Source organism: Tachypleus tridentatus, chromosome 4 (assembly GCF_004210375.1).
Source record: "Tachypleus tridentatus isolate NWPU-2018 chromosome 4, ASM421037v1, whole genome shotgun sequence".
Taxonomy (NCBI): domain Eukaryota; kingdom Metazoa; phylum Arthropoda; class Merostomata; order Xiphosura; family Limulidae; genus Tachypleus; species Tachypleus tridentatus.
In genome coordinates, this window is record NC_134828.1 from 4,827,172 (window position 1) to 4,852,083 (window position 24,912).

At 34.3% G+C, this 24,912-nt stretch overlaps 1 long non-coding RNA gene across 1 annotated transcript; it reads left to right on the plus strand.

Annotated features, from left to right (window-relative positions):
• The first annotated feature begins 1,917 nt into the window (after positions 1 to 1,917).
• LOC143248480 (uncharacterized) lies at positions 1,918 to 23,286 on the plus strand. The gene is made up of 2 exons (XR_013027006.1): positions 1,918 to 2,121; positions 22,685 to 23,286. It is a non-coding gene; the product is annotated as an uncharacterized LOC143248480 (long non-coding RNA).
• Positions 23,287 to 24,912: the final 1,626 nt, after the last annotated feature.

The following is a 24,912-nucleotide window of genomic DNA, read 5'->3' on the forward strand; positions in this document are numbered from 1 at the left end:
TTATGCATAACGGTTGAAACAAACGAACAACGTACATACAACGGTACAGACAAACGAACAATATATACACAATGGTTCAAACAAACGAACAGTTTATACACAATGATTGAAACAATAGAACGTTTTATACACAACGGTTCAAACAAACGAACAATGTATACACTACGGTTCAATCTAACAAACAACGTTTACACAACGATTCAAACAAACAAATAACGTATACACAACAGTTTTTCCAAGTTAACTGAAAGAAAGCTTAAGATTCTGGGTAATTGTTTAACTTTCCTTCTGTATCTTGTTTGTTTGTTTGTTTTTAATTTTGCGCAAAGCTGCACGAGGGCTGTCTGCGCTAGCCGTCCCTAATTTAGCAGTGTAAGACAGCTAGTCATCACCACCCACTGCCAACTCTTGGGCTACTATTTTACCAACAAATAGAGAGATTGAGTGTCCCATTATAACGCCCCCACAGTTGAAAGGGCGAGCATATTTGATGCGACGGGGATTCGAACCCGCCAACCTCGGATTATGAGCCGAGTGCCTTAACCACCTGGCCATGCTGGGCCCCTTCTATATCTAGAGAAGCGCTTATGTTTCATACTATGGGTATGTACACGTATTATATTGCATAATAACAGTGCAGTTAACATTCCGATAACTTTGGAATTACTTGCCAAATAAACTAGTCTGACTAGCGAACTTTGTCTTTGCTTGTATTTAGTACCTGTTTTCAAGAGTTACAGAAAACGGTTTTGCCTTGCCCGAGGCTAATTCTTACGAAGTGGTCAGACAGCACGCGCACCTCGTGGCCTACTTCTATGAAAAACGCCCATAGCCAAAGGGAGGGACTTCGAAAGACTGAAACATAAATGCATGAAGTTTTGACTGTTCGTTCCACTGAGAAACGAAGTTTTTATTATACAGTATATGTGTCGTAGTGTTTTACATTTAACTAGCGTAATTTAGCGTATTATAACTTCAAATAAATTGATATAAACCATCCAACTTGATACACCCGGAATGTATTATCACAAGTTATATTATCATTTCATTTATCCTTGATTAAATCGTATTATATTTCGGGTTCGAAAAGTTGGAAGTAGTTTGTAACAGATATTTGTTTATGATTATACTGAACGTCTTAATAAAACCATAAATATGCTTCTATTTAGAGCAGAGCTAGATTGGGATGTCTGCTGTCTGCAGCGAGGGGAGTTGAACCCTGAATTTTTGAGTTGTAAATCCGTAAACTCACCGCTGCCCCCGGAGGGTGTGTGTTTGTGGTTTTCTTATAGCAAAGCCACACCGGGCTATCTGCTCAGCCCACCGAGGGGAATCGAACCCCTAATTTTAGCGTTGTAAATCCGCTGTACTAGCGAAACCACAGCCAAGGGAACGGGCTTGGAGAAATCAGGACTATTTTGTTTGTTTTGGAATTTCGCACAAAGCTACTCGAGGGCTATCTGTGCTAGCCGTCCCTAATTTAGCGGTGTAAGACTAGAGGGAAGGCAGCTAGTCATCACCACCCACCGCTAACTCTTGGGCTACTCTTTTACCAACGAATAGTGGGATTGACCGTAACATTATACACCCCCACGGCTGGGAGGGCGAGCATGTTTAGCGCGACGCGGGCGCGAACCCGCGACCCTCGGATTACGAGTCGCACGCCTTACGCGCTTGGCCATGCCAGGCCAAATCAGGACTAGAAACAAAACGTACGCCAATGCACTTCAACAAATAGATAAATGGGTAAAAATTATTGATATAAATATTTTAAACAACCTGTAAAAACATGGGATAAAAATATTTAAAGCATAATACACAAAACTTCTAAAGAGGTGTTCACAATAATATAAATAAAAAAATAAAATTATATGTCAATAACGAATAAAAGTAGAACAGTCGAACTGCATTAGAACTGTCGCTAGGTGGAGACAGAAGAATAGCTGCCTGCTCCACCCAAACCGTTTTTTTTTCAAGAAATGTAGAGCACGTGGTTAATGGACTACTTTTATTCGAAATTAACATGCACAAAATTGAAATCAACCATTTTTTTTAATCATTTCTCATAACTGCCAAGTTCTTCTGTTTATCAACTTACAATATTGCTACGTCATCTAAAGGGTGAGTCCTTTACAGAAATTAATGTACATATATGCTTTACCCTCGAAGAAAACCTGGCTCAAATGGCGTCACTGTCCAATATTGCGAAATAAACTTAGTTAGGCTTGTGAAATAAACTTAAATTAGTGAAATAAACTTAGTTAGGCTTGTGAAATAAACTTAGTTAGGCTTGTGAAATAAACTTAGGTTTGTGAAATAAACTTAAATTATTGAAATAAACTTAGTTAGGCTTGTGAAATAAACTTAGGTTTGTGAAATAAACTTAAATTAGTGAAATAAACTTAGTTAGGCTTGTGAAATAAACTTAGGTTTGTGAAATAAAGTTAAATTAGTTAAATAAACTTAAATTAGTTAAATAAACTTAGACAAGGGAAATAAACTTAGTTAGACTAGAGAAATAAAATTAGTTAGACTAGTGAAATAAACTTGGTTAGACTACTGAAATAAACTTAGACTAGGGAATAAACTTCGTTAAGCTTGTGAAATAAACTTAGTTAGGTTTGTGATATAAACTTAGTTAGACTAGGGAAATAAACTTAAATTACTGAAATAAACTTAGGTTTGTCAAATAAACTTATGTTTGTGAAATAAACACTTACTTTCATCTCCTTATGTATAGAAAAATAACACATAGAAATACGTATATAAGCTGTATAGAACAAACACTGCTAAGTGAAGGTATTTATGTATAGAAATATACAGCCATAAATACGTGTATAAACTTTGTACAACATACACTGGTACGTTAAGCTCCTTAGGTATGTGAAGATAGAGACAGAAATACGTGTATAAACTGTATAGAACCAATATTGTTACGTTAAGGTTCTTATGTATATAGAGATACAGCTAGAAAAACGTATATCATCTGTCTAGAACAAACACTTTCACGTTAACGTCCTTATGTATATAAAGATGCGGACAGAAATAGGTATCTAAATTGTAAAGAACAAACACTGTTAGGTTAAGATTTTTACATATAAAAATATACAGCCACAAATGCGTGTATAAACTGCAAAAAAACTGTAATGTTAGGGTTCTTATTTATATAAAGACACAGAGGAAAATATCTATATAAATTGTATAGAATTACGTCAAAGTCTATGTATATAAAGATACAGCCACAGATACGTATATGAACTTTCTAGAACAGACACAGTGACATTAAGGTAATTATGCATATAAAGACATAGCCGGAAATATATATAAACTGTATAAAACAACCACTCTTAAGTTAAGGTATTTGTGTACGTAAATATCTAATCAGAAACACGAGTATAAACTGTGTAGTACAAATACTGTTAAGGTCCGTATGTATACAAATATACAACCAGGAATATGTGCATACACTTTGTACAACAAATACTGTTACGTTGATGTCCTTATGTATATAAAGATACAGATAGAAATACGTATATGAACTGTGAAAAAAAAACACTGTTACGTTAAGGTCCTTAGGTATGTAAAGATACCGCCAGAATTACGTATATGAACTGTGAAAAACAAACACTGTTACGTAGAGGTCCTTAAATATGTAAAGATAGAGCCAGAAATACGTGTATAAACTGTACAGAACAAACAGACTTACGTTAAGATCATTACGTATAGAGAAATAGTCAGAAACACGTGTATAAATTGTATAGAACAAACAGACTTACGTTAAGATCATTACGTATAGAGAAATAGCCAGAAATACGTGTATAAACTGTATAGAACAAACAGACTTACGTTAAGATCATTACGTATAGAGAAATAGCCAGAAATACGTGTATAAACTGTATAGAACAAACAGACTTACGTTAAGATCATTACGTATAGAGAAATAGCCAGAAATACGTGTACAAACTGTATAGAACAAATAGACTTACGTTAAGATCATTACGTATAGAGAGATAGTCAGAAACACGTGTATAAACTGTATAGAACAAACAGACTTACGTTAAGATCATTACGTATAGAGAAATAGCCAGAAATACGTGTATAAACTGTATAGAACAAACAGACTTACGTTAAGATCGTTACGTATAGAGAAATAGCCAGAAATACGTGTACAAACTGTATAGAACAAACAGACTTACGTTAAGATCATTACGTATAGAGAGAGAGTTAGAAACACGTGTATAAACTGTATACAACAAACAGACTTACGTTAAGATCATTACGTATAGAGAAATAGTCAGAAACACGTGTATAAACTGTATAGAACAAACAGACTTACGTTAAGATCATTACGAAAAGAGAAATAGTCAGAAACACGTATATAAACTGTATAGAACAAACAGACTTACGTTACGATCATTACGTATAGAGAAATAGCCAGAAATACGTGTATAAACTGTATAGAACAAACAGACTTACGTTAAGATCATTACGTATAGAGAAATAGCCAGAAATACGTGTACAAACTGTATAGAACAAACAGACTTACGTTAAGATCATTACGTATAGAGAGATAGTCAGAAACACGTGTATAAACTGTATAGAACAAACAGACTTACGTTAAGATCATTACGTATAGAGAAATAGCCAGAAATACGTGTACAAACTGTATAGAACAAACAGACTTACATTAAGATCATTACGTATAGAGAGAGTTAGAAACACGTGTATAAACTGTATAAAACAAATAGACTTACGTTAAGATCATTACGTATAGAGAGAGAGTTAGAAACACGTGTATAAACTGTATACAACAAACAGACTTACGTTAAGATCATTACGTATAGAGAGAGAGTTAGAAACACGGGTATAAACTGTATAGAACAAATAGACTTACGTTAAGATCATTACGTATAGAGAGAGTCAGAAACACGTGTATAAACTGTATAGAACAAATAGACTTACGTTAAGATCATTACGTATAGAGAGTTAGAAACACGTGTATAAACTGTATAAAACAAATAGACTTACGTTAAGATCATTACGTATAGAGAGAGAGTTAGAAACACGTGTATAAACTGTATACAACAAACAGACTTACGTTAAGATCATTACGTATAGAGAGAGTTAGAAACACGGGTATAAACTGTATAGAACAAATAGACTTACGTTAAGATCATTACGTATAGAGAGAGAGTCAGAAACACGTGTATAAACTGTATAGAACAAATAGACTTACGTTAAGATCATTACGTATAGAAATAGTCAGAAACACGTATATAAACTGTGCAGAACAAACAGACTTACGTTAATGTTCTTAAGTATAGAACGGCACAGCCAGAGATACAGTCAGAAATACCTGTATCAACTTTGTACAACTAACACTGGCACATTAATGTTCTCATGTATAGAACGATACAGACAGAAATACGTATATAATTCGTGTAAAACAAACACTGCTACGCATTTGTGGGTGTATATTTACAAACATAAAGAACTTAACAGTGTTTGTTCTACACAATTTTATATAAGTGTTTCTGGCTTATCATTCTATACATAAAGATCATAACGTTACAGTGTTTGTTATACACAACTTATATACGTATTTTTGGCTGTGTTTTTCTACACATAAGTAAATTAATGTAACAGGGTTTGTTCTATACAGTGTATATAGAGGTATTTCCCGCTGTATCTTTATATACATACGGGCCTTAATATAACAGTGTTTGTTCTATACACTTTATATAGATATTTCCGTCTCTATCTTTATATACGTAAAGACAATAACGTAACACTGTTTGTTCTACACAGTTTATATACGTTTATATATGTACCTTCATATACATAACCTTAATGTAACAGCGTTTGTTCTTCATGGTTTGTATACGTATTTCTCTCTGTAACTTTATATACATAAGACTTTAATGTGACAATGTTTGTCCTAGATAGTTGATATTCGTATTTCTGTCTGTATACATTTCTATACATAAAAACCTTAATGTGACAGTGTTTGTTCTACACACTTTATATACGTATTTCTGTCTCTATATTTGAATACATAAAGACCTTAACGTAAAAGTGTTTGTTCTACAACAATTGATATATGTATCTCTTTGTATCTTTATACACGAAAGATTTTTAACGTAACAGTATCTTTATTTTCGTAAAGACCTAAATGTAACATTAATTGTTCAATACAGCTCATTTACGTATTTCTGGATCTATCTTTATATACATAAGGACCTTAACGAGCCACTGTTGTACAAAATTTATACTCGTATTTCTGGCTGTATATTTGTATAGATAAATGTCTTAAATTAACAGTACCTTTTCTATACAGTTCATATACGGATCTCTGGCTGTATCTCTATATACATAAGAACAGTAATGTAACAGGGTTTGTTTTATACAGTTTATATAGGTATTTTAGACTTATTCTTACATACATAAGGTACTTAAGGTAACATTGTTTGTTCTACACAGATTATATACATGTTTCTAGCGTTATCTTTCTATGCACGAGAACAATAACGTAGCAGTCAGTGTTTGTGCTACTCAGTTTATATACGTATTTCTGGCTCTATCTTTATATACATATTGATATTAATGTAACAGTGTTTGTGCTATACAGTACTTATACGTATTTCAGTCTGTATCTTTATATACGTAAGGATATTAATGTAACAGTATTTGTTGTACAAAGTTTCTGCACTATTTCTAGCTTTATATTTGAATATATAAAGATACATGCTGAAATACGTATATAAACTGTGTAGAACAAACACTGTTACGTTGTGGTGCTTATATATAGAAAGATACAGCCTGAAATACGTAAATAATATATGTAGAACAAACAATCTTAAGTAAAGATCTTTATGTACAGGAATACGAGTATAAAATGTGTAGAACTAATAGTTACGTTATCTTCCATGTGTGTAGAGAGAAACAGCCAGAAATACGTATATAAACTGTATAGCACAAATACTCTTATGTTAAGGTTCTTATGTAAAAAGAGATACAGCCTGAGATACTTATATAAACCGTTATGTTGAGATTCTTATGTATATAAAGATACAGACAGAAACACGTGTATAAACTTTGTTAAACAAGTAATGTTACGTCCTCATGCATATGAATATCCAGACCAAAACACGTATATAAAAGTATAGAACAAACACTTTTACGTTAAATTCCTTTTGTATATAAAGATACAATCAGAAATACGTATCTAATCTGTGTAGGATAAACATTGTTAAGATAATGTCTTTATGTATAGAAAGATACATCCAGAAATAAGCATATATACTGTGTAGAAGTAACACTGTTGCGTTAAGACTCTTAGATATATATATATATATACAGACAGAAATACGTATATAAACTGTACAGAATAAACATTGTTGCATAAAGGTCATTATGTATACAAATATAAATCAGAAATACGTATATAAATTGTGTTGACCAAAGACAGTTATCTTAAGGTAATTACGTATATAAAGATAGAGCCGGAAATAGGTATATAAACTTTATACAACTGTTACGTTAAGATCCTCATGTATTTAAATATACAGCCCGAAATACGTATATGAACTGTGTAGGTCAAACACTGTTACGTTAAGGTCCTTATGTGTGTAAAAGTACACCATGAAATATGTATAAAACTGTGCAGAACAAACATGGTCACGTTAAGGTCTTTAGGTATGTAAAGATACAGCCAGAATTACGTATATAAACTGTATAGAACAAGCACTCTCACCTTAAGGTCCTTATGTATCAAATGATACAGCCAGAAATACGTATACAAGATGAGTAGAACAAACACTGTTACGTTAAGGTCCTTATATATAAAAGATACAGCCAGAAATACCTTTACATACACTGTGTAGAACAAACACTCTAACGTTAAGTCCCTAATGCATTTAAATATACAGCCACAAATGCGTATATAAAGTGAGAACAAACATTGTTACGCTATGGTAATTAGTTAGAGAAAGACGTAGGCAAAAACATGTACATAAACTGTATAGAACAAACACTGTTATGTTAAGGTTCTTATGAACATAAAGATACAGACGGAAATACGCATATAAACTGGGAAGAACAAACACTGTTAAGTTAAAGTCTTTATGGATGTAAATATCCAGTCTAAAACACGTGTATAAACTGTGTAGGACAAACAATGTTACGTTAAGGTCCTTATGTATGTAGATATACAACCAGAAATACGTATATAAACTGTGTAGGACAAACAATGTTACGTTAAGGTCCTTATGTATGTAGAGATACAACCAGAAATACGTATATAAACTGTGTAGGACAAACACTGTTACGTTAAGGTCCTTATGTATGTAGAGATACAACCAGAAATACGTATATAAACTGTGTAGGACAAACACTGTTACGTTAAGGTCCTTATGTATGTAGAGATACAACCAGAAATACGTATATAAACTGTGTAGGACAAACACTGTTACGTTAAGGTCCTTATGTATGTAGAGATACAACCAGAAATACGTATATAAACTGTGTAGAACAAACACTGTTACGTTAAGGTCCTTATGTATGTCGAGATACAACCAGAAATACGTAATTAAACTGTTTAAAACGAACGCTGTTACGTTTACGTCCTTATATATATATATATATATATAAAGATACAGACAGAAATACGTATATAAAAGTGTTGAAGAAAGACTGTTGCGTTAAGGTCCTTATGTACGTAAATATACAGCGAGAAATACGTGAATATTTTGCTAAAGTAATTATGTACATATACAGCTGTAAATACGTATATGAACTGGGTAGAACTGTTACGTTAAGGTTCTTACGTATAGAAAGCTGCAGACAGAAATACGTATATAAACAATGTAGTACAAACACTGTTAAGGTCTTTATGTATGTAAAGATAGAAACAGAAATACTTATATAAACTGTATAGAGAAAACACTGTCACATTAAGGTCGTTATGCATGTAAAGACAGAAACAGAAATACTTATATAAACTGTATAGAGAAAACAATGTTACATTAAGGTCGTTATGTATGTAAAGATAGAAACAGAAATACTTATATAAACTGTATAGAGAAAACAATGTTACATTAAGGTCGTTATGTATGTAAAGATAGAAACAGAAATACTTATATAAACTGTATAGAGAAAACACTGTCACATTAAGGTCGTTATGTATGTAAAGATAGAAACAGAAATACTTATATAAACTGTATAGAGAAAACAATGTCACAGTAATGTCGTTATGTATGTAAAGATACAGACAGGTGTACTATTATAAACTGTGCAGAACAAACACTGTTACGTTAAGGTACTTACGTATGTAAACTGTGTAAAAGAAACACTGTTGCGTTGAGGTCCTTATGTATATAAATATAGAGCCAGAGATATGTATATAAAATGTGCAGAACAAACGCCGCTAGGTTAATGTTTTTTTATAGATAAAAATATACCGCAAGAAATACGTGTATAAACTGTGTAGAAGAAACAATTACATTAAGGTCCTTATGTATATAAAGATACAGTCAGACATATGTATATAAAGATACAGTCAGATATATGTATATAAAGATACAGTCAGACATATGTATATAAACTGTGTTGAAAAAAGACAATTACATTAATTAAGGTTCTTATGTATATAAAGATAGAGCAGGAAATTCCGATACATACACAGGGTAGAACAAATCCTGTTTCGTTAAGGTTCTTATGTATATAAAGATAGAGCAGGAAATTCCGATACATACACAGGGTAGAACAAATCCTGTTTCGTTAAGGTTCTTATGTATATAAATATACAGCAGGAAATTCCGATATATACACAGGGTAGAACAAATCCTGTTTCGTTAAGGTTCTTATGTATATAAAGATACAGCAGGAAATTCCGATATATACACAGGGTAGAACAAATCCTGTTTCGTTAAGGTTCTTATGTATATAAAGATACAGCAGGAAATTCCGATATATACACAGGATAGAACAAATCCTGTTTCGTTAAGGTTCTTATGTATATAAAGATACAGCAAAACATTCCGATATATACACAGGGTAGAACAAATCCTGTTTCGTTAAGGTTCTTATGTATATAAAGATACAGCAAAACATTCCGATATATACACAGGGTAGAACAAATCCTGTTTCGTTAAGGTTCTTATGTATACAAAGATACAGCAGGAAATTCCGATATATACACAGGGTAGAACAAATCCTGTTTCGTAAGGTTCTTATGTATATAAAGATACAGCAGGAAATTCCGATATATGCACAGGATAGAACAAATCCTGTTTCGTTAAGGTTCTTATGTATATAAAGATACAGCAGGAAATTCCGATATATACACAGGGTAGAACAAATCCTGTTTCGTTAAGGTTCTTATGTATATAAAGATACAGCAGGAAATTCCGATATATACACAGGGTAGAACAAATCCTGTTTCGTTAAGGTTCTTATCTATATAAAGGTACAGCAGGAAATTCCGATTTATACACAGGGTAGAACAAATCCTGTTTCGTTAAGGTTCTTATGTATACAAAGATACAGCAGAAAATTCCGATATATACACAGGGTAGAACAAATCCTGTTTCGTTAAGGTTCTTATGTATATAAAGATACAGCAGGAAATTACGATATATACACAGGGTAGAACAAATCCTGTTTCGTTAAGGTTCTTATGTATATAAAGATACAGCAAAACATTCCGATATATACACAGGGTAAAACAAATCCTGTTTCGTTAAGGTTCTTATGTATATGAAGATACAGCAGGAAATTCCGATATATACACAGGATAGAACAAATCCTGTTTCGTTAAGGTTCTTATGTATATAAAGATACAGCAAAACATTCCGATATATACACAGGGTAGAACAAATCCTGTTTCGTTAAGGTTCTTATGTATATAAAGATACAGCAAAACATTCCGATATATACACAGGATAGAACAAATCCTGTTTCGTTAAGGTTCTTATGTATATAAAGATACAGCAAAACATTCCGATATATACACAGGGTAGAACAAATCCTGTTTCGTTAAGGTTCTTATGTATACAAAGATACAGCAGGAAATTCCGATATATACACAGGGTAGAACAAATCCTGTTTCGCTAAGGTTCTTATGTATATAAAGATACAGCAGGAAATTCCGATATATGCACAGGGTAGAACAAATCCTGTTTCGTTAGAACAAATCCTGTTTCGTTAAGGTTCTTATGTATATAAAGATACAGCAGGAAATTCCGATATATACACAGGGTAGAACAAATCCTGTTTCGTTAAGGTTCTTATGTATATAAAGATACAGCAGGAAATTCCGATATATACACAGGGTAGAACAAATCCTGTTTCGTTAAGGTTTTTATGTATATAAATATACAGCAGGAAATTCCGATATATACACAGGGTAGAACAAATCCTGTTTCGTTAAGGTTCTTATGTATATAAAGATACAGCAGGAAATTCCGATTTATACACAGGGTAGAACAAATCCTGTTTCGTTAAGGTTCTTATGTATACAAAGATACAGCAGGAAATTCCGATATATACACAGGGTAGAACAAATCCTGTTTCGTTAAGGTTCTTATGTATATAAAGATACAGCGGGAAATTACGATATATACACAGGGTAGAACAAATCCTGTTTCGTTAAGGTTCTTATGTATATAAAGATACAGCAGGAAATTCCGATATATACACAGCGTAGAACAAATCCTGTTTCGTTAAGGTTCTTATGTATATAAAGATACAGCAAAACATTCCGATATATACACAGGGTAGAACAAATCCTGTTTCGTTAAGGTTCTTATGTATATAAAGATACAGCAAAACATTCCGATATATACACAGGGTAGAACAAATCCTGTTTCGTTAAGGTTCTTATGTATACAAAGATACAGCAGGAAATTCCGATATATACACAGGGTAGAACAAATCCTGTTTCGCTAAGGTTCTTATGTATATAAAGATACAGCAGGAAATTCCGATATATGCACAGGATAGAACAAATCCTGTTTCGTTAAGGTTCTTATGTATATAAAGATACAGCAGGAAATTCCGATATATACACAGGGTAGAACAAATCCTGTTTCGTTAAGGTTCTTATGTATATAAAGATACAGCAGGAAATTCCGATATATACACAGGGTAGAACAAATCCTGTTTCGTTAAGGTTCTTATCTATATAAAGGTACAGCAGGAAATTCCGATTTATACACAGGGTAGAACAAATCCTGTTTCGTTAAGGTTCTTATGTATACAAAGATACAGCAGAAAATTCCGATATATACACAGGGTAGAACAAATCCTGTTTCGTTAAGGTTCTTATGTATATAAAGATACAGCAGGAAATTACGATATATACACAGGGTAGAACAAATCCTGTTTCGTTAAGGTTCTTATGTATATAAAGATACAGCAAAACATTCCGATATATACACAGGGTAAAACAAATCCTGTTTCGTTAAGGTTCTTATGTATATGAAGATACAGCAGGAAATTCCGATATATACACAGGATAGAACAAATCCTGTTTCGTTAAGGTTCTTATGTATATAAAGATACAGCAAAACATTCCGATATATACACAGGGTAGAACAAATCCTGTTTCGTTAAGGTTCGTATGTATATAAAGATACAGCAAAACATTCCGATATATACACAGGGTAGAACAAATCCTGTTTCGTTAAGGTTCTTATGTATACAAAGATACAGCAGGAAATTCCGATATATACACAGGGTAGAACAAATCCTGTTTCGCTAAGGTTCTTATGTATATAAAGATACAGCAGGAAATTCCGATATATGCACAGGGTAGAACAAATCCTGTTTCGTTAAGGTTCTTATGTATATAAAGATACAGCAGGAAATTCCGATATATACACAGGGTAGAACAAATCCTGTTTCGTTAAGGTTCTTATGTATACAAAGATACAGCAGGAAATTCCGATATATACACAGGGTAGAACAAATCCTGTTTCGTTAAGGTTTTTATGTATATAAATATACAGCAGGAAATTCCGATATATACACAGGGTAGAACAAATCCTGTTTCGTTAAGGTTCTTATCTATATAAAGGTACAGCAGGAAATTCCGATTTATACACAGGGTAGAACAAATCCTGTTTCGTTAAGGTTCTTATGTATACAAAGATACAGCAGGAAATTCCGATATATACACAGGGTAGAACAAATCCTGTTTCGTTAAGGTTCTTATGTATATAAAGATACAGCGGGAAATTACGATATATACACAGGGTAGAACAAATCCTGTTTCGTTAAGGTTCTTATGTACATAAAGATACAGCAGGAAATTTCGATATATACACAGCGTAGAACAAATCCTGTTTCGTTAAGGTTCTTATGTATATAAAGATACAGCAGGAAATTCCGATATATACACAGGGTAGAACAAATCCTGTTTCGTTAAGGTTCTTATGTATATAAAGATACAGCCAGAAATGCGTATTTAAACTGTGTAAAACAAACACTAATACTTTAACATATTTATATATAGAAACATACAGCAAGAAATGCGTGTATGAACTGTGTAGGACAAACACTGTTAAGATAAGGTCCTTATGCATAGTATGATACAGTCAGAAACACGTATATAAACTCTGTATAACATACGCTGCTACGTTGAGGTTCTTGTTTATATAAAGATACAGCCTGAAATACCTATGAAAACTATGTACAAAAACTCTTAGGATAAGGTCTTTATATATAATAATATACAGCCAAAAATATGTTTGGAAACTGCGTAGGACAAATACTGTTAAGATAAAGGTCTTATGTATGTAAAAATACAGCCAGAAATATATATGTAAACACTGTTTTTGTTATTGAATGTTAATTTTAGTTATTGGTTCACGACTTGTTATAAGTGTCATTCAGGAAAAGACAGACCACAATTTCACCACAGATGGTGTTAAACAGATTTCCTCTCTCTACTGTATAACATCAAATGTAAGGATAGCTAAAGTACACCTTTTCTAGCTTGGGAAGAACGTTTTACAAACAAACAAACAATTTACGTACTAGTAACATAGCCACTCTTTACATTACTACAGTATCCAGCTTCACTTTACGTACCAGTAACATAGCCACTTTTTACATTACTACAGTATCCAGGTTCACTTTACGTACCAGTAACATAGCGACTCTTTACATTACTACAGTATCCAGGTTCACTTTACGTACAAGTAGCATAGCCACTCTTTACATTACTAGAGTATCCAGGTTCACTTTACGTACCAGTAACATAGCCACTCTTTACATTACTACAGTATTCAGGTTCACTTTACGTACTAGTAACATATCCACTTTTTACATTACTACAGTATCCAGGTTCACTTTACGTACTAGTAACATAGCCACTCTTTACATTACTTCAGTATCCAGGTTCACTTTACGTACTAGTAACACAGCCACTCTTTACATTACTACAGTATCCAGGTTCACTTTACGTACTAGTAACATAGCCACTCTTTACATTACTACAGTATCCAGGTTCACTTTACGTACTTGTAACACAGCCACTCTTTACATTACTACAGTATCCAGGTTCACTTTACGTACTAGTAACATAGCCACTCTTTACATTACTACAGTATCCAGGTTCACTTTACGTACTTGTAACACAGCCACTCTTTACATTACTACAGTATCCAGGTTCACTTTACGTACTAGTAACGTAGCCACTCTTTACATTACGATAGTATTCAGGTTCACTTTACGTACTAGTAACGTAGCCACTCTTTACATTACTACAGTATCCAGGTTCACTTTACGTACTAGTAACATAGCCAGTCTTTACATTACTACAGTATCCAGGTTCATTTTACGTACTTGTAACACAGCCACTCTTTACATTACTACAGTATCCAGGTTCACTTTACGTACTAGTAACATAGCCACTCTTTACATTACTTCAGTATCCAGGTTCACTTTACGTACTAGTGACATAGCCACTCTTTACATTACTACAGTATCCAGGTTCACTTTACGTACTAGTAACATAGCCAGTCTTTACATTACTACACTATCCAGGTTCACTTTACGTACTTGTAACACAGCCACTCTTTACATTATTACAGTATCCAGGTTCACTTTACGTACTAGTAACGTAGCCACTTTACATTACGATATTATTCAGATTCACATTACGTACTAGTAACGTAACCACTCTTTACATTACTACAGTATCCAGTTTCACTTTACGTACTAGTAACATAGCCACTCTTTACATTACTATAGTATCCAGGTTCACTTTACGTACTAGTAACATAGCCAGTCTTTACATTACTACAGTATCCAGGTTCACTTTACGTACTAGTAACATAGCCAGTCTTTACATTACTACAGTATCCAGGTTCACTTTACGTACTTGTAACACAGCCACTCTTTACATTACTACAGTATCCAGGTACACTTTACGTACTAGTAACATAGCCACTCTTTACATTACTGCAGTATCCAGGTTCACTTTACGTACTAGTAACATAGCCAGTCTTTACATTACTACAGTATCCAGGTTCACTTTACGTACTTGTAACACAGCCACTCTTTACATTACGATATTATTCAGGTTCACTTTGCGTACTAGTAACATAGCCACTCTTTACATTACTACAGTATCCAGGTTCACTTTACGTACTTGTAACACAGCCACTCTTTACATTACGATATTATTCAGGTTCACTTTGCGTACTAGTAACATAGCCAGTCTTTACATTACTACAGTATCCAGGTTCACTTTACGTACTTGTAACACAGCCACTCTTTACATTACTACAGTATCCAGGTACACTTTACGTACTAGTAACATAGCCACTCTTTACATTACTGCAGTATCCAGGTTCACTTTACGTACTAGTAACATAGCCAGTCTTTACATTACTACAGTATCCAGGTTCACTTTACGTACTTGTAACACAGCCACTCTTTACATTACGATATTATTCAGGTTCACTTTGCGTACTAGTAACGTAGCCACTCTTTACATGACTAAAGTATCCAGGTTCACTTTACGTACTAGTAACATAGCCACTCTTTACATTACTACAGTATCCAGGTTCACTTTACGTACTAGTAACATAGCCACTCTTTACATTACTACAGTATTCAGGTTCACTTTACGTACTAGTAACATAGCCACTTTTTACATTACTACAGTATTCAGGTGCACTTTACGTACTAGTAACGTAGCCACTTTTTACATTACTACAGTATTCAGGATCACTTTACGTATTAGTACCATAGACACTCTTTACATTACTACAGTATCCAGGTACACTTTACGTATTAGTAACGTAGCCACTCTTTACATTACTACAGTATCCAGGTTCACTTTACGAACTAGTAACATAGCCACTCTTTACATTACTACAGTATCCAGGTTCACTTTACGTACTAGTAACATAGCCATTCTTTACATTACTTCAGTATCCAGGTTCACTTTACGTACTAGTAACATAGCCACTCTTTACATTACTACAGTATCCAGGTTCACTTTACGTACTAGTAACATAGCCACTCTTTACATTACTACAGTATCCAGGTTCACTTTACGTACTAGTAACATAGCCACTCTTTACATTACTATAGTATCCAGGTTCACTTTACGTACTAGTAACATAGCCAGTCTTTACATTACTACAGTATCCAGGTTCACTTTACGTACTAGTAACATAGCCAGTCTTTACATTACTACAGTATCCAGGTTCACTTTACGTACTTGTAACACAGCCACTCTTTACATTACTTCAGTATCCAGGTTCACTTTACGTACTAGTAACAGAGCCACTCTTTACATTACTACAGTATCCAAGTACACTTTACGTACTAGTAACGTAGCCACTCTTTACATTACGATATTATTCAGGTTCACTTTACGTGCTAGTAACATAGCGACTCTTTACACTTCTACAATATCCAGGTTCACTTTTTATGCTAGTGACATAGCCACTCTTTGCCTTACTGCTGTATCCAGTTTCACTTTACGTACTAGTAACATAGCCACTCTTTGCCTTACTGCTGTATCCAGGTTCACTTTACATACTAGTGACATAGCCACTCTTTACACTTCTACAATATCCAGGTTCACTTTTTATGCTAGTGACATAGCCACTCTTTGCCTTACTGCTGTATCCAGTTTCACTTTACGTACTAGTAACATAGCCACTCTTTACCTTACGATGTTGCCTTACTGCTGTATCCAGGTTCACTTTACATACTAGTGACATAGCCACTCTTTGCCTTTCTTCTGTATCCAGGCTCACTTTACATACTAGTGACATAACCACTCTTTACTTTACTGCTGTATCCAGGTTCAATTTACATATTATTGACATATCTATTGTTTATATTACCACAGTATCCAGGTTCACTTTACATACAAGTGACATACCCACTCTTTACCTTACTGCTGTATCCAGGTTCACTTTACATACTAGTGACATATCTACTCTTTACCTTACGATAATATTCAAGTTAACTTTACATACTAGTAACATAGCCACTCTTTACATTACTTCAGTATCCAGGTTCACTTTACGTACTTGTAACTCAGCCACTTTTTACATTAATACAGTATCCAGGTTCACTTTACGTACTAGTAACGTAGCCACTCTTTACATTACTACAGTATCCAGGTTCACTTTACGTACTAGTAACATAGCCACTCTTTACATTACTACAGTATCCAGGTTCACTTTACGTACTAATAACGTAGCCACTCTTTACATTACTACAGTATTCAGGTTCACTTTACGTACTAGTGACATAGCCACTCTTTACATTACTACAGTATCCAAGTACACTTTACGTACTAGTAACGTAGCCACTCTTTACATTACTACAGTATTCAGGTTCACTTTACGTACTAGTAACATAGCCACTCTTTACATTACTACAGTATTCAGGTTCACTTTACGTACTAGTAACATAGCCACTCTTTACATTACTACAGTATTCAGGTACACCTTACGTATTAGTAACGTAGCCACTCTTTACATTACTACAGTATCCAGGTTCACTTTACGAACTAGTAACATATCCACTCTTTACATTACTACAGTATTCAGGTTCACTTTACGTACTAGTAACATAGCCACTCATTACATTACTACATTATCCAGGTTCACTTTACGTAGTACTAACATAGCCACTTTTTACATTACTACAGTATTCAGGTACACTTTACGTATTAGTAACGTAGCCACTCTTTACATTACTACAGTATCCAGGTTCACTTTACGAACTAGTAACATAGACACTCTTTACATTACTACAGTATTCAGGTTCACTTTACGTACTAGTAACATAGCCACTCTTTACATTACTACAGTATCCAGGTTCACTTTACGTACTAGTAACATAGCCACTCTTTACATTACTTCAGTATCCAGGTTCACTTTACGTACTAGTAACATAGCCACTCTTTACATTACTTCAGTATCCAGATTCACTTTACGGACTAGTAACATAGCCACTCTTTACATTACTACAGTATCCAGGTTCACTTTACGTACCAGTAACATAGCCACTCTTTACATTACTTCAGTATTCAGGTTCACTTTACATACTAGTAACATAGCCACTCTTTACATTACTACAGTATCCAGGTTCACTTTACCTACCAGTAACACAGCCACTCTTTACATTACGATATTATTCAGGTTCACTTTACGTACTAGTAACATAGCCACTCTTTACATTACTTCAGTATTCAGGTTCACTTTACATACTAGTAACATAGCCACTTTTTACATTACTACAGTATCCAGGTTCACTTTACGTACTAGTAACATAGCCACTCTTTACATTACTTCAGTATCCAGGTTCACTTTACGTACTAGTAACATAGCCACTCTTTACATTACTACAGTACCCAGCTTCACTTTACGTACTAGTAACATAGCCACTCTTTACATTACTTCAGTATTCAGGTTCACTTTACATACTAGTAACATAGCCACTTTTTACATTACTACAGTATCCAGGTTCACTTTACGTACTAGTAACATAGCCACTCTTTACATTACTACAGTATCCAGGTTCACTTTGCGTACTAGTAACATAGCCACTCTTTACATTACTACAGTATCCAGCTTCACTTTACGTACTAGTAACATAGCCACTCTTTACATTACTTCAGTATCTAGGTTCACTTTACGTACTAGTAACATAGCCACTCTTTACATTACTTCAGTATCCAGATTCTCTTTACATACTAGTAACACAGCCACTCTTTACATTACTACAGTATCCAGGTTCACTTTACGTACTAGTAACATAGCCACTCTTTACATTACTACAATATCCAGGTTCACTTTTCATGCTAGTGACATAGCCACTCTTTGCCTTACTGTTGTATCTAGTTTCACTTTACGTAGTAGTAACATAGCCACTCTTTGCCTTACTGCTTTATCCAGGTTCACTTTACATACTAGTGACATAGCCACTCTTTGCCTTTCTTCTGTATCCAGGCTCACTTTACATACTAGTGACATAACCACTCTTTACTTTAGTGCTGTATCCAGGTTCACTTTACATAGTAGTGACATACCCACTCTTTACCTTACTGCTGTATCCAGGTTCACTTTACATACTAGTGACATATCTACTCTTTACCTTACGATATTATTCAAGTTAACTTTACATACTAGTGATATGCCCACTATTTGCCTTACTGCTGTATCCAAGTTCACTTTACATACTTGTGACATAGCCACTTTTTACCTTACCACAGTATCCAGATAAGCTGATGTTTGACGGTTAACCAAGTAAGTGTGAAGTGGAAGTACCAGAAATGTCATGTGCAGATTGAGATAAACACGTGTGAAGAACCATGTTTATTCATTAATGTAAATCGTGGTTGTTAACATTCTCAGTTACAAACTGACTGGTTGCAAGGTAAGAGAGAAAGATTCTATGAAGATACGTGATTAAGCCCTATATTTTCATGTTAGGCCCGTAAACTTATCTCTGATCTTACATTGCTCATTATGCTTTTGTGAAATCTAAGTCAGAGTAAATAAACTTGAATTACAAGTCTTTTAATGGAACTGGGCTTGGCATAGCTTATTGGTTAGCGTGACTGTGAAATCCCACTATTCGATTAGAATAGCCGAAGAGTTGGCAGTGGTATTTAATGACATGTTGTAAATTCGGAACAGCAATGTGAAAAATATCAATAAAGGACTCCTGGACTGTCAAAGTTCATTAGGGCTTACAACATACTGTGTTTAAGGATCAAACAGCCGATAAAACACGAAAATATTGTGGCCTAAAAGTTTAACCCTAAAACTACTATGATTTGATGATGAAAAGAAAAGGTAACTTGATTTCAAACTTCTAAGGACTATTTCAGATTGTAGGTTATTTACAAAAGTTTTAAGGACTGGTTCAGATCATGAATTGGTTTAGAATAGTTAAGAACTGATTCAGGTTGTGGGTGTCGTTCACTTAATCTACTTAACTGTAGATTTGTTTAAAGTTTCTGAAGGCTGGCTCAGATTACAGGTTGACTTGTAACTTCAAAGGGATAGTTTAGATTGTGAGTCGGTACAAACTCATAATGACTGTTTCATATTGTAAGTTGGTTTTAAATTTTAATAACTTGTTCTAATTGCAAGTTGATTTCAAATGTTATTCCTCATTCAAAGTAAATAATGACTTCAGTCTTCTGGTTAAGATTTAGTTTGTTTGTTTTTTTAAAGATAAACTACATTTGGTTCGTTCAACCTGTACATTTTCACGATGTGTTTAGAAATATTCCACTGACGTGCCTTATATTGTGAACAACAAAAATATAACAACTCGCTTCTTATTATTTCATAGCAACCAAATAAACGACACTAAATGTGTAGCAACATATTCCAAAAGGTAATTGGGATATAAAACTTTAAATAGCAAGAACTGACAGCTGAATATTGTTCATTTGATGCTAAACACAAAGAAAGACAATGGATTATGAGTATGATAATTCTGCTTTGAGTGTTAAATCCTACAGATTTAACGCTCAGACACTAGGAGTGAGATTAGAAGTAAATATTATGTAAGGTGGGCAAGTTCCCGTAAAATGTCTCCCGAATTAGATTTTTGTCCTTCAAATTGATTTTATTTGATTTTCCAGAATTGTCCTGTTTTCAGGAATCGTATGCTGAAATAATAAAATGTGTTTAATTAATCGTATTTTAGCTTTTTTTAAATCGTCTTATTTTTTTTCACCAGATGTAGCTACGATCTATTTCATTCGATTTAATTTCAAAGGCAATAAAAAGTGCGCTGTGATCTAGTTATAAGTTTTGTCTTACAGTATTTCAAACCTTTTTTTCAGTGTCTTCTTATAAATAAGTCTAGAAAATAAAGTAAGAGTACATTAACAGATCTCGTGATGAAATAAAAATGTATTCTAAAACCAGCTGGTATGATTATTAATACTTTAATTGAAATAAAGTACAGAACAAGGTTTAAGCATCCTTAGGTTAACCTGAAGATGACCTGAGAAGGTCGAAATGTTGTTCTCTGGTTTATTAGTAAAAGTGTTAATACCTTACCGGCCGTCCTGAGATACATATTGATAGATCTTATTGTTAACACGTGACATTATTTGTTTGTTTGTTATTAAACGCAGAACTACACAATGGGCTACCTGCGTGTTGTTCTCACTACAAGACTGAAACGCGGATTTTATTGTGATAAACCTTCAGGCTTAGCTGAGCCATTGGAGGGAGGGAAAGTAATAGCGCGGACTTGAACTAGAACCGTATAATAGAGCGAAAGTCATAAGTCATTAGCTGAACTGAGCTAGTAATATATTTAAAGTGTTAACCAGTACACCAATAGTACATTTCTATAACAATAAGTTTTCAAGTTTTAACCTGTCAGTATGAAGAAAACGTGTGTTGTTTTTTTTCGATTGCTTCCTGGTGTATCAGCGATGTTCAAGATTACCTTTGTAATAAATTAAGGGTTTGATCCATGCAGTGGACAAGACGTAGAAAACCAATTTTTAACTTGCTCTCAACAACAAACAGATATTATTTCTGATTAGCATAGTTTTAATCTTATACATTATTCAATGAAAGTATATTTCATTAAGATGTCAGTTCAGTTTGATGTGTTTCCTGTCAAAGTTTCTACTTTCACATGGGTGATAAACATCGACTACTAGATTAATCTGGAAAGTCACCTAAATTTTATTAGTTAAGAGTATAATAGGAAAATCCGTATGAACAAAACGTACAATTTGTTTTGTAACTTCGATTCTGTAGTAATTTTTCATTGCTAATTCGAATTCCCTCCAACACGCCCAAAGGAAATCATTTCTTCGAAATAAACAAATGTAGTACAGTGAATTAATTTGAAACACCGAGAAACGTGAACCTACGTCATGCATTCATTGAAAGTTTTACGCACCACAAAAATGTAAAAAAACATAAAACATCAACTATGTTCCTGTGCTAATTTTTTTCTACTCCAATTTTACTTGAACTCTTAAAGCACAGAATGCTTCAGATACGTAAACCAACTGGCGTGTTTAGTGTGATAGGCCTTGGCCTATATATAACGACTGATCATATATATTTATCACCTACGTAGGGAACAAGTACCGGCCGGTATTTTGCTGCGTTGTGTGTGTGTATATATATATATCTAAAGTTGAAATCCTTATTTACAGCACGAGATGATGGCTTCGTGACCTCAAGTTCCTCTTCGGTCATTAAAGAACATATTTTTTTATTGTACGACTTTCTACCAGACATTTGGTTTTACTTTATTAAAACGTTCAAACAACAAGATAACAAAATGTACGACTGCTGATTTTCGTTTCTTTGTGTGCTGAATTTCGTACAGAGCTACATGAAGGCTATCTGCACTAGTCGTCTTTAATTTTGAGGCGACAAGGTTAGAGAAGGACCACCTACTACCAACTTTTGAGATTCTCTTTTCCAACGTATAATTAATTGACTGTCATATTATAGCGCCCCCACGAGTTAGAGTGGAAGCATGTTCGGGTACAAGATTCTATCCATCTCCAGATTGCGAGTCCAGCATCCGAACCACTAGGCCATGCCAGAATCCAGCACGTTCATCACTATCGTATGAAGTCAATAGTCGTTTGCACAAATCATAACTGATATTTATACAAATGTGTATAGCAAATACAAAACACAGATTATACGAGTAGCGTATTATAAAATGAAATAGATGTGTTGATTTTCTATGTATACATGCTGTATTTATCGAAACTACTGAATTAAATTTTTTTGAAATCAGTTTTGCTATGTATTAAATTCGTCACTGGTCTTAGTATTTTTCCAGGAAAGTAAGAAGGTTATAGAACTGCTGGAATACTGAGAAAGTCCACTCTTGAAAGTTCGTACCAATGATTGTTTATATTAACTCGCTGTTAAAAATAAGTCGATTTGTTTTATTTGTTACTAGCATAAAGTATCGTGCTATGTTGTGAGGTTTTCATTATTTTAGTAACTTCTATAGCTATGCACTAACTCATTTGTTTGTTTCCATTTTCCAAACATAACTCAAATTCAACCTTTTTTTAAAAAACAAATAGTTTTTATTCCTTCCAGTCTACCAATTCTACAAAACTTCTAATTCATATTTTTCTTCAAGTTCTGTGTTGGCGTTTCCTAAACTCGGTTCATTTTGACTTTTTTAATTACAGCATTTCGATTTTTCTTCACATGTTGAAAAATATTATTTAGTGAGAAATCTCCAAGTGAGAATAAGAAGAACATGACACTTTTGTATAGACCTTCAAGAAGTAGAATTATAGGGCTATAGACCAAACCTGAAAAATAATACATGGATTCATACCCTAAAAATCCTCTTAGTATGTGTAGAAAGTTTCTAGGTCTCTAGGTTGTTTCCTTGTGGAGTCATGGCTTTCACACACACACACACAGGGTTGTTTTTTTTATCCTTTACCATTGAACCACATTCAATGACGAAGTAAAATGAAACTAAAATGAATAAAGGCCCTTAAAGAACATTGTGTATCTGTGTAGTGCTTGGAAGTGTATTCAGTGTGTAGTGCCTGGAAGTGTGATTCAGTGTGTAGTGCCTGGAAGTGCGTTCAGTGTGTAGTGCTTGGAAGTGCGTTCAGTGTGTAGTGCCTGGAAGTGTGATTCAGTGTGTGGTGCCTGGAAGTGCGTTCAGTGTGTAGTGTCTGGAAGTGCGTTCAGTGTGTAGTGCTTAGAAGTGCGTTCAGTGTGTAGTGCCTGGAAGTGCGTTCAGTGTGTAGTGCTTAGAAGTGTGTTCAGTGTGAAGTGCTTGGAAGTGTGTTCAGTGTGTAGTGCCTGGAAGTGCGTTTAATGTGTAGTGCTTGGAAGTGCGTTCAGTGTGTAGTGCCTGGAAGTGTGTTCAGTGTGTAGTGCCTGGAAGTGTGATTCAGTGTGTAGTACCTGGAAGTGTGTTCAGTGTGTAGTGCCTGGAAGTGTGATTCTGTGTGTAGTGCCTGGAAGTGTGTTCAGTGTGTAGTGCCTGGAAGTGTGTTCAGTGTGCAGTGCCTGGTGTGTAGTGCCTGGAAGTGTGTAGTGCCCAGTGGAAGTGTGTTCAGTGTGTAGTGCCTGGAAGTGTGTTCAGTGTGTAGTGCCTGGAAGTGTGATTCAGTGTGTAGTGCCTGGAAGTGTGTTCAGTGTGTAGTGCCTGGAGTGTGATTCAGTGTGTAGTACCTGGAAGTGTGATTCAGTGTGTAGTGCCTGGAAGTGTGTTCAGTGTGTAGTGCCTGGAAGTGTGTTCAGTGTGTGGTGCCTGGAAGTGTGATTTAGTGTGTTGAGGGAGACGGAGGGTCTGAAACCTCATTTCCTCATTGGTTCGTTTTTCGTTTGTTTCTCATAAACAACTTATGTTGCCAAATGATAAATTAAACATAATCTATAGACC